The 9,193-nt window shown below is 37.7% G+C and overlaps 1 pseudogene; it reads right to left on the reverse strand.

The window, feature by feature from the left end:
- Positions 1 to 277: 277 nt before the first annotated feature.
- Positions 278 to 5,630, reverse strand: LOC105236418 (annotated as a pseudogene).
- Positions 5,631 to 9,193: the final 3,563 nt, after the last annotated feature.

The raw sequence follows: 9,193 nt of genomic DNA on the forward strand, positions 1-9,193 counted from the left end.
AACTATAATTTCAATATCATTACATGGATATATGAGAAAAATTTCATGATCATTGAGAAATTATGAAAAAATGTTTAATGTCATAGAATGAGAAATTCAAAATTACTTTTCTCAGGTTTTATATGTTTATTCAGAAAGTGATTCAACTATGGATGATGCATTTTTAGCACTATGAAATCCAACGTTTTAAAAATCCTTTTTCCCTGCAATTCTGTTTATTACATTTTTTTTACAGTCCTGAAGAAATTCTCTTACCTGAAGTTTTTCATGCACGTGGTTATTTTACATGATGTCTGATGTGATCAGTAATAAAAGTTGCAGTGAAGCCATAGCTATCATCATAACCCTCTTGTAACCTAAAAACAACAGGGACTTTCTTTTCTGTGCAGGCAGCTATGAAGTTACCAGACAGTGGCAGCCCATCTGGAAGGAACTGGTTATCTTTTCCTTGATCAATTATTGTCTAACCGAGCACCTGGCTAGGACTTCACAAGATGGGTAGCATCATAAGCTTTCCATTTACTTTGATCTGTCCCCAAATATCCACTAAAGGCTTTTTCGTCCCAAAGACAGAGCACTGGGTTGCAAATTGGGAGCAAAAGCTGACATAGATTTCTACTTTCCAAGATTCTTCAAAGCACAAATCAGAGTTTCAGGGACTCCCATGGAGTGGCCAAAAATAGACATCTTTGGGGGTCCACTGGAAAACTGGCATTTATGACTCGGGGAAGCTCTTCAGTTACGTAAGAATACATTCTGTAGTTGGGGCTCCTGGGGGGCTCAGCTGGTTGAGCATCCAACTCTTGGTTTCGGCTTAGGCCATGATCTCATGGATGGTGGGATCCAGCCCGGAGTCAGTCTCCATGCTCAGCAGGGAGTCTGCTTGAAGATTCTCTCCCTCTGCCACTCCCCACCCCCCCCACCCCGCCTCTAAAATAAATCTTTAAAAAAAAAAAGTAAGTCTTGTGGTAGTTTTCAAAAACCAGTGCCTGGAAAGTACCTATACAGTAAGAATGGGAACAACCAGGCTCATGAATAATTATTTGGGGGCCATTTTCACAAAAGAGTTCTAATATTTCAATTTTATTTTATTTTTTTTAAAGATTTTATTTATTTATTTGACAGAGATAGAGACAGCCAGTGAGAGAGGGAACACAAGCAGGGGGAGTGGGAGAGGAAGAAGCAGGCTCATAGCGGAGGAGCCTGATGTGGGGCTCGATCCCATAATGCCGGGATCACGCCCTGAGCCGAAGGCAGACGCTTAACCGCTGTGCCACCCAGGCGCCCCTAATACTTCAATTTTATAATTCTGTTTCTGCTAACCACTCTGTATTTGTTATTTTCTAGGCTTGACATTAGCAGGCTTAACAATTTTTACACTCCTATTCTGCAAGTGTTTATCCATTTTTACGTACATGACAAATCAATTCCTGAATTTCGTTAAGTGTTTTCTATTTTTTGGATAGTGAAGGTCTTTATAATAGGGTGGAGAGAGAACATTTGGTTCCTTTTGTGTCCTTCTCATACACATTTTAAAGCAATGGCTTCAGTTTTAGGAACTGCTGGATTTTTTGGAAACATCTGAATGTTAGACTTCCAAATTCCGAGAAAAATTAGCAAATAACCAAATAAAACGGCATTGTAGTGTGATAACTGAACCTTTTAGACTCAAGATTCTAGATTTTAGAGGAAGTGGCAGATATAAAAATGGCAAGAAAGAGAAATATTAGAAAATGGAAAAGAATTTGATAAGGCCATCTTTCAAAAGTAGGAATGAGAGGGACGCCTGGGCAGCGCAGTCCTTAAGCGTCTGCCTTCGGCTCAGAGCGTGATCCCGGCGTTCCGGGATTGAGCCCCACATCAGGCTCCTCCGCTATGAGCCTGCTTCTTCCTCTCCCACTCCCCCTGCTTGTGTTCCCTCTCTCGCTGGCAGTCTCTCTGTCACATAAATAAACAAAATCTTAAAAAAAAAATAGTAGGAATGAGATATTTAGCAGATTATAGTAAAAATAAAATCAGTAATATGTATACTTCTCTCTTACAAATTAGGATAATTCTCACCAGTGTGAGAGCTCATGTTTGATGGTATAGAGGCTCTGGGCGATCAATACAAGCAAACAAGACCTGATTGGGGGGGGGGCGGTGACAGCCCATCTGGGCTCTCTATAAAATAAGAAGGTTCTACTTGACACTGTTTCTAAGTCTTTAGGGGCAGGAGGAGGGCACACAATGCTTTGAGAAGCTTATGAATGCTATAGATCCCCTCTCCAGAAAAATGCATAATTTGCATGTGATTCCATAGATTCCAGATTCCCTGACCATGGCTGATGGATGAGGACGCCTAGAGACCAAGTGAATCATACACTTCACACAGTACTTGGCATAGAGTAAGTTCTATATGTTGGTGATGAAGATAATAAGTAGCTTTGTTTCATGAGGTGAAGAATGAGGAAGAAAACCACTTGTTTTGTAAATGGAGTTTCATTCAAGCTAGTGCTTAGTCAAAATTCCTCCCAGATTCTGGCAACAGGCAGTCAACCTGTACTGTCAGCATTTCTTATTTTGAATGCTCATTCTTTTCTCTCTTGAATCAATAATATTTGGCAACTTGGGAGAAGATCCATTTAGGAGCCACTGACTATTTATTTATTAATTCCTTTGTACCAAGCTCTCTGATAAGCAATTAGTATGCATTTGCTTCTTTAATCCAAACAAATCCTAGTAAGTAAAGTTTACTGATGAAGACGTTGAGGCTTCCAGTAACTCCAGTGGTCCCACAGACTATCATGTGGCAGGAGCAGCTCTGTTTCACAAAGTGAAAAAAGTATAGAACACAAATCATTTTTTTAATAAATCCACCTTACTGAAAATTTCCTCCAGATTCTAGCAACGCTCTGTTAATATTCATTTTCACTGTTCGTCGTTTTGGATTGTCATTATCTCCTGGCTTTTGTCAATATTTTAATGTGAACTCTGGACAAGGGAAACTAGGAGCTGCTAGCCCTTTGATACACCATCCTGACCAGAACTGGCATTTCCATGGCATAGCTCCAACACTGCCATTTGGCTTCCTTATTAGCTTTGGCCTTCCTCAAGAACTTGCTGCTTGGATTATAAACTGAACCTTATTCTATGCTCTATACTGCATACCTTGTTTTCCTTTTCATTCATCCTGGTTTCATGCTAAACATGAAATTAGCTAGAAAATTCCACTTCAAAACGTTCATTGCAAGGCTGGGAAGAAAAGAACACCACTTTTGTAAAGATGGTGTTCATGCCCAAGTTTATTTGGTAAATACTTGCCATTAATGTCAGTAGGTAATGGAAACTGCTCATCCTGTGATCATCTGCTTTCTCTTTTTAGACTTCTAGCCTCTGCCCTCTCCTTCCACCATTTAAAAGCTTTCCTGATGCATATTGCTGTCTTGGCCTCATATTTTCATACTCTACACACTCTCCTTGAATGACCACATCCACTCTCAGATATTCATGACAAGCAAATCTCCATTCCCAGCGCAGGCCTTTTCCCAAACTCTTGACTTGTTTAATCATTTAAAACCTGGATCAACCATCCAGTTTTCCATGGGCATCTCAAACTCCACATGTCCAAAATAAAGTTATCTTCAACAATCCTTCTATCTCCTGAATCATCCACTTCCCTCCCACCATTCACCCCTAGAGAATTAATTTTGGCTGTTTCTCACCACCCCATAATTATCACCTGCATTAATTTATCCTTGTGAAACTCAGAATCACCTACATTCTTTGATCCATGAATGTTAATTGCTACTTTCTGCATATGTAAGTAGGGAGAATAACATCGACTTATCCCAGCAGGGTGGGGGTGGGGTGGGGGGAGTTGCAATTGTTTGAAGGCTCTTTCAAATATATTTTTGTGTGATTAAAATGATGGAATATCTTTGAATGAATTTAAGTATAAAAGGCAAAATATTCCATCTCTGTAAGTTTTTTTTTTCCTTTTGGCTTAGAAAATTAATATTTTTACTCAAGCCATCTGGGTCTTGGAAATATCATGTGCTTTTGATGACTGTATGTGAAAACTATTTTTTGCATCTTTAAAAACTCCTGAAGGAATGCTATTACTAAGTTTGTTTTCCTTTCTATTTTTCTGACAACAAATTACAATTAACTTGCAATTTTCAAAAGACAAATTTGAAATACATTTAAGCAGTTCCAAGTATCCCAGATATCAAATGATCAAATTATAATATTAATAGCTATAGATAACTCAAGTGTTTCCTTGACTTACTGTCTTTTGGTCGGATGTAATTTTCTTTCATATTTAAAAAGTCCTTTAGCACCATCTGCTCCTATAATACTTTGCCATGCTTAAAAAATTTTATTCCCAGACAGGGCAGTTTTGAAATTACTCCATCAAAATTTCTTAAAGAAAAGAAATTGGAAAAAGAATTTCCATTCCTCCTAGCTTGTTTCTTAACAAACAGCAGACAAAGAAGACGCTTGTTACTCAAGAAACACAGTGCTACATGAATATTCTGTTATGATCAGACATTTCCCTTCTGATTCTCCCTCTGACCCTAAGGCTCACTGGTGCCTGAGGAAACAATATTTTATGTACTATATGCACAATCAGTGTGATAATATTCCTTTAAGATATGCAGGTCTCATTTTATCATCTGAACTATACAATGGGGTGAATTTTCATGGAGTCTTATCCATTTTATGGATAAACATTTAACAAACGACTAGATTGCCAAAGTAAATTCCCCAAGGGAAGCCGACAGACTGAAGCAGTAACACCAGAAAAAGAAACCCAACAAAGGAAATAGATTCTTCCTGTAGGATACTGAAGCATACTCTTAGATAAAAATCAGACCTTTCCAGGGCACCTGGGTGGCTCAGTCGGTTAAGCATCCAACTCTTGATTTCGGCTCAGGTCATAGTCTCTGGGTCATGGGATGGAGCTCCACATCAGGCTCCATGCTCAGTGGGGAGTCTGCTTGAGATTCTCTCTGTCCCTCTGCCTCTGCCTCCCACCCCCCCAACATGCACGCACATGTTATCTCTCTCTCAAATATCTTTTTAAAAAATCACTTTTCCAATTCTTGACAGTGGTAATAGAGTTTTTCAATGTGGACAACCCCAAGTCAGTGATATTGATTAAGAAATAGAAATAAGTGGTATTAGAATAGTGATATTGAAACTGTTGTGGATGTAATAAGAATAGGCCAATTGTCTTCTTCAGGAAGTCCAAGTATGGATGTTAAACTGTTTACAGATCTATTCATCCTTTCAGTCACTATTCAACATACATCAAACACCTGCTATGTCTAGATTCTATATTAGTTTCTGGAATGAACCAATAATTTTCTTATAATTTATAATAAAACTTATTCATCATCTTGTAGATGTAAATGGACCTCCATCCTCTGGTATTTCCTACCTGAATCCATTTTCCACACACGAGCCAGAATTCACTTTGTAACGTTAAAAATTAAATTGCATGATAAAGTTCAAACTCCCTAACAACAGTTTACAAAGACCTTTATGGTTTGACTCTTGCTTACCTCTCCTGCCTTGCTGTTCCACCTTGCTCTCTGGCCATAATGAATTGCTAACCATTCACAGAACAAGTCCGGCCTTTGCATGCTGTTTCCCCCCGGCCAAATGCTTTTCCTCCTTTCCTTATCCAACTCTTTTCCCCTGACCTTTAGTTTCTAGCCTAAACATCTCCTTGGCTAAAACTTCTTTAAGGACTAAAGCATGGTTAGGTGAGCCTCTGAAGCAGTCAAATGCTCTGCTACTGAGCTATATAGGCACAGGTGAACTTCTCATGTACCATATAACACTCTGGGCCTTATACCCGGCAGCCCTTACCACAGCAAGAGATTTACTTGTCTCACTCCTGCTAGACTGTATACCCCTCAAGGACAGGCACTATGCCTTGTTTGCTCTGGAAATCTCATGATGTGAAATACAGCCTGGGCACATCTTAGTCATAATAATTTGCTAAATGAGTAAGTAGAAAGTTGAATTATGCATTCTTCCCATGCATCTTGCTAAGGTCATTTTACAGTGGCAAGCTTGTGAGGTAAGGAAAATTATCCTTACCCTCACTACTTGACTACATGAACTGAGACATCTGGTGGTAAATGCACATACTTAAGCATATTCTCTTTTCCCCCTCATATATTTTAGTTCTAATTTATCATGAAAATGTTTTATCCTAAAATCAATAATGCCCAATCTTTCCTACTTATGTTTTATGATGGATCAAAATACAAGGCATCTTCAAAATCAACTTCTATCTTTTTTCTTTCTTTTTTTTTTGAAAGCAGGGTAGAAAGTAAAATGAACTAATCTAGAGAAATAAATATGCTCTTAGTAGAGAGATGAGAACTCCATCTGGATAAATTGTTTTGGTCTGCACAGTGTAACATAAAAATACGGAACTTCTGAAAAAGTTTTATTTCATTGGTATTTTTTCTTTAAATACTTACTGATATGGATATGGCACCCCAGTGTGATAGCATAATTTTAAGGGATAGCTATAGATTCCCAAGATCAAATCTGTAAACTAAATTAACATACATCTACATATATTTGACTGGGAGGAATTAGATCAAAACACTAAGGACAGTTACCTATGGTTGAATTTTATTTTCATTTTCACTCCTCTATATTTTCCTAAAGTTTGACAAAAAGGTCAAAAGAAAACCAATAAACATTTTATACACAGGAATGAACAGAAAAGATAGTAACATTGTTCAAGAGAGAAATTAGTAAATATGGGTATTCTGTAAGTTTCATACTGACTTCTCAGATGTACTATGCAAAAATATGTAGATTTCAGTCTATGCTAGACACAGCAGGGATTCAGATATAAATGTCCGTGAAATGTTCTTTCACAATTGAAATAATTAATGAAATAGTTTACATATGGCTTTGGTCATAATAAAAAGGTGAATGCCTTGCACATAGTAGGCACTCATTACGTGCTAAATGAATAAATCTATCAATAGGTCAATGACTGTTAAATGACCTTGGTGTTAAAATCCTGTCTCTGCTGCCCTCCAGTGGCTCATGTGCTTAACTGAGAAAGAGAAAATCCAGTGCCTTCCAGTCCCAGACCTTTATTTGAGGGGAGTATGAATGTTCAGATTTGGGGGCCTGGTATTCCCTTTTGGATAGTTTTGTATTCAACCTTTATGACAGTACCTTGGTAGGTCAAGGCCAAATGCATTATCTGTCTCCTTCCACCTGCAAAAAGTTAAACTGAAGCAATAGTAATAGATGGTGTCAATAAACACTAATATGCTTATGTTCACACTTCATAGAGATTTTTCATTTGTATCACCACAAATTTCTAGTAAGAAATTATGCCGAGGGGAGCCTAGGTGGCTCAGTCAGTTAAATATCTGACTTCAGCGCAGGTCATGATCTTAGGGTCCTTGGATCAAGCCTGCATCAGGCTCCGTGCTCAGCAGCAAGTGCTTATCCCTCTCCCTCTTATTCTGCCTCTCCCCTGGCTCGTGCTCTCTCTCTGACTCTCTCTCAAATAAATAAATAAAATCGTTAAAAAAAAGAAATTGTGGTGATAGTAATAATAATAATTGCAACTCTGTTATTAGAAAAGGCCCCTTGATAAGGGNATTTAAAAAAGAAATTGTGGTGATAGTAATAATAATAATTGCAACTCTGTTATTAGAAAAGGCCCCTTGATAAGGGGTGATGGTGTTGTCATGTGCCATTAGGCATGACAGTTCCCATCAATGGCACATCTTAAGGAGCAGCCCGGAACTCTAAACTTACACATCAGCTAAGTGGAGTTCTGTAGAAAAATGTTAACTCGGCAGCAAATACCATCAGCAAATACCAGTGCTGCCGTCGGCGGACACCAGAAGTATATTTTGGTATTGCCCTCGTCTGTGAGAGTTATATCCTGTGTACAGTTGGTCATTAGGGTGGCTCCAGGAGGAAACCTTCTAGTTTCCAGAACCTTTAGTTTCAGTTTTTTTTTTTACCTTGGCCATGATCTACTCTGAGATATCCTGTACTTCGGGCCTCATCCTGCAGTTTTAGACAATCATCTACAATTGAGTTATCTTCTACATAACTTTTTTTTTTTAGTTTTATTTATTTTAGAGAGAGATAGCGAGAGAGTGCAAATGTGGGAGGAACAGAGGGAGAGAGAGAATCCCAAGCAGACTCCCCACGGAGCTCAGAGCCCAACATGGGGCTCGATCCCAGGACCCTAAGATCATGACCCAAACCGAAATCAAGAGTCGGACGCTTAACTCACTAAGCCACTCAGGCGCACCTACATGACTTATTAATATGTTTGTCTCCCCCTGTTATCCTAGTTCTTCTGAATATCCCTTTAATGTTAACCAAAGAGTCTCTCAATTCCTCATCTGCCACTGCCATACCTCCACATGAGGTGATTATTTCTTTTTGTTCATCTACGGTCTATCTGTTTGANCCATCTGCCACTGCCATACCTCCACATGAGGTGATTATTTCTTTTTGTTCATCTACGGTCTATCTGTTTGAATTAGAGTCGCTTACTTTATTTATTTTGTCTCTTACTTTTTATCTCTTACGTAAACAATTTTTTCCTTTGTGGTAGTATGGAAGTATGAGGTATTATCCTTCATAATTACGAGTATTTGTGTTTTCCTTATTCTCAGATTACGAGAACTTTGTGTATTGTCTTGATGTTTTCATAAGCTCTTGGGTTTATTTAGCAAATGTAACACTTTTGTGCTTTTTTACTTCACAGTAATTTTGTGACTCATTTTCAATTATAATACTGGGAATATTACAAAAGAAAATTTACTTTTAGAACTAATCCTAAGAGAATATTTTTTTTCATGAAAGCCTTTTTTTAAATAATACTGAAGCATTTTAAAAAATAAACTAAATGTCCAATAAGAGATGTATGATATAAACTCAATAGTCATAAAATGTAATAATATTCAGGAATTAAAAATGTGTGTTTTTTTAGGAATTAAAATTGTTTCTTAAAAATATTCATTTGCTTGTTACAAGTCCATAAAATATCAAGTAAAAGTTACAAATTATAAGACATTGTGGCAGTTAAAAAATAAAGACAAAGTAATAAGTAGGAACAGTATTTTTCCCCATTTTTAGAAATGAAGGTGGATGTATGTATTGTGTGTATATTTATATGTTGTGTATATGCACACAT

This window comes from Ailuropoda melanoleuca, chromosome 7 (genome assembly GCF_002007445.2).
Source record: "Ailuropoda melanoleuca isolate Jingjing chromosome 7, ASM200744v2, whole genome shotgun sequence".
NCBI classification, from domain to species: domain Eukaryota; kingdom Metazoa; phylum Chordata; class Mammalia; order Carnivora; family Ursidae; genus Ailuropoda; species Ailuropoda melanoleuca.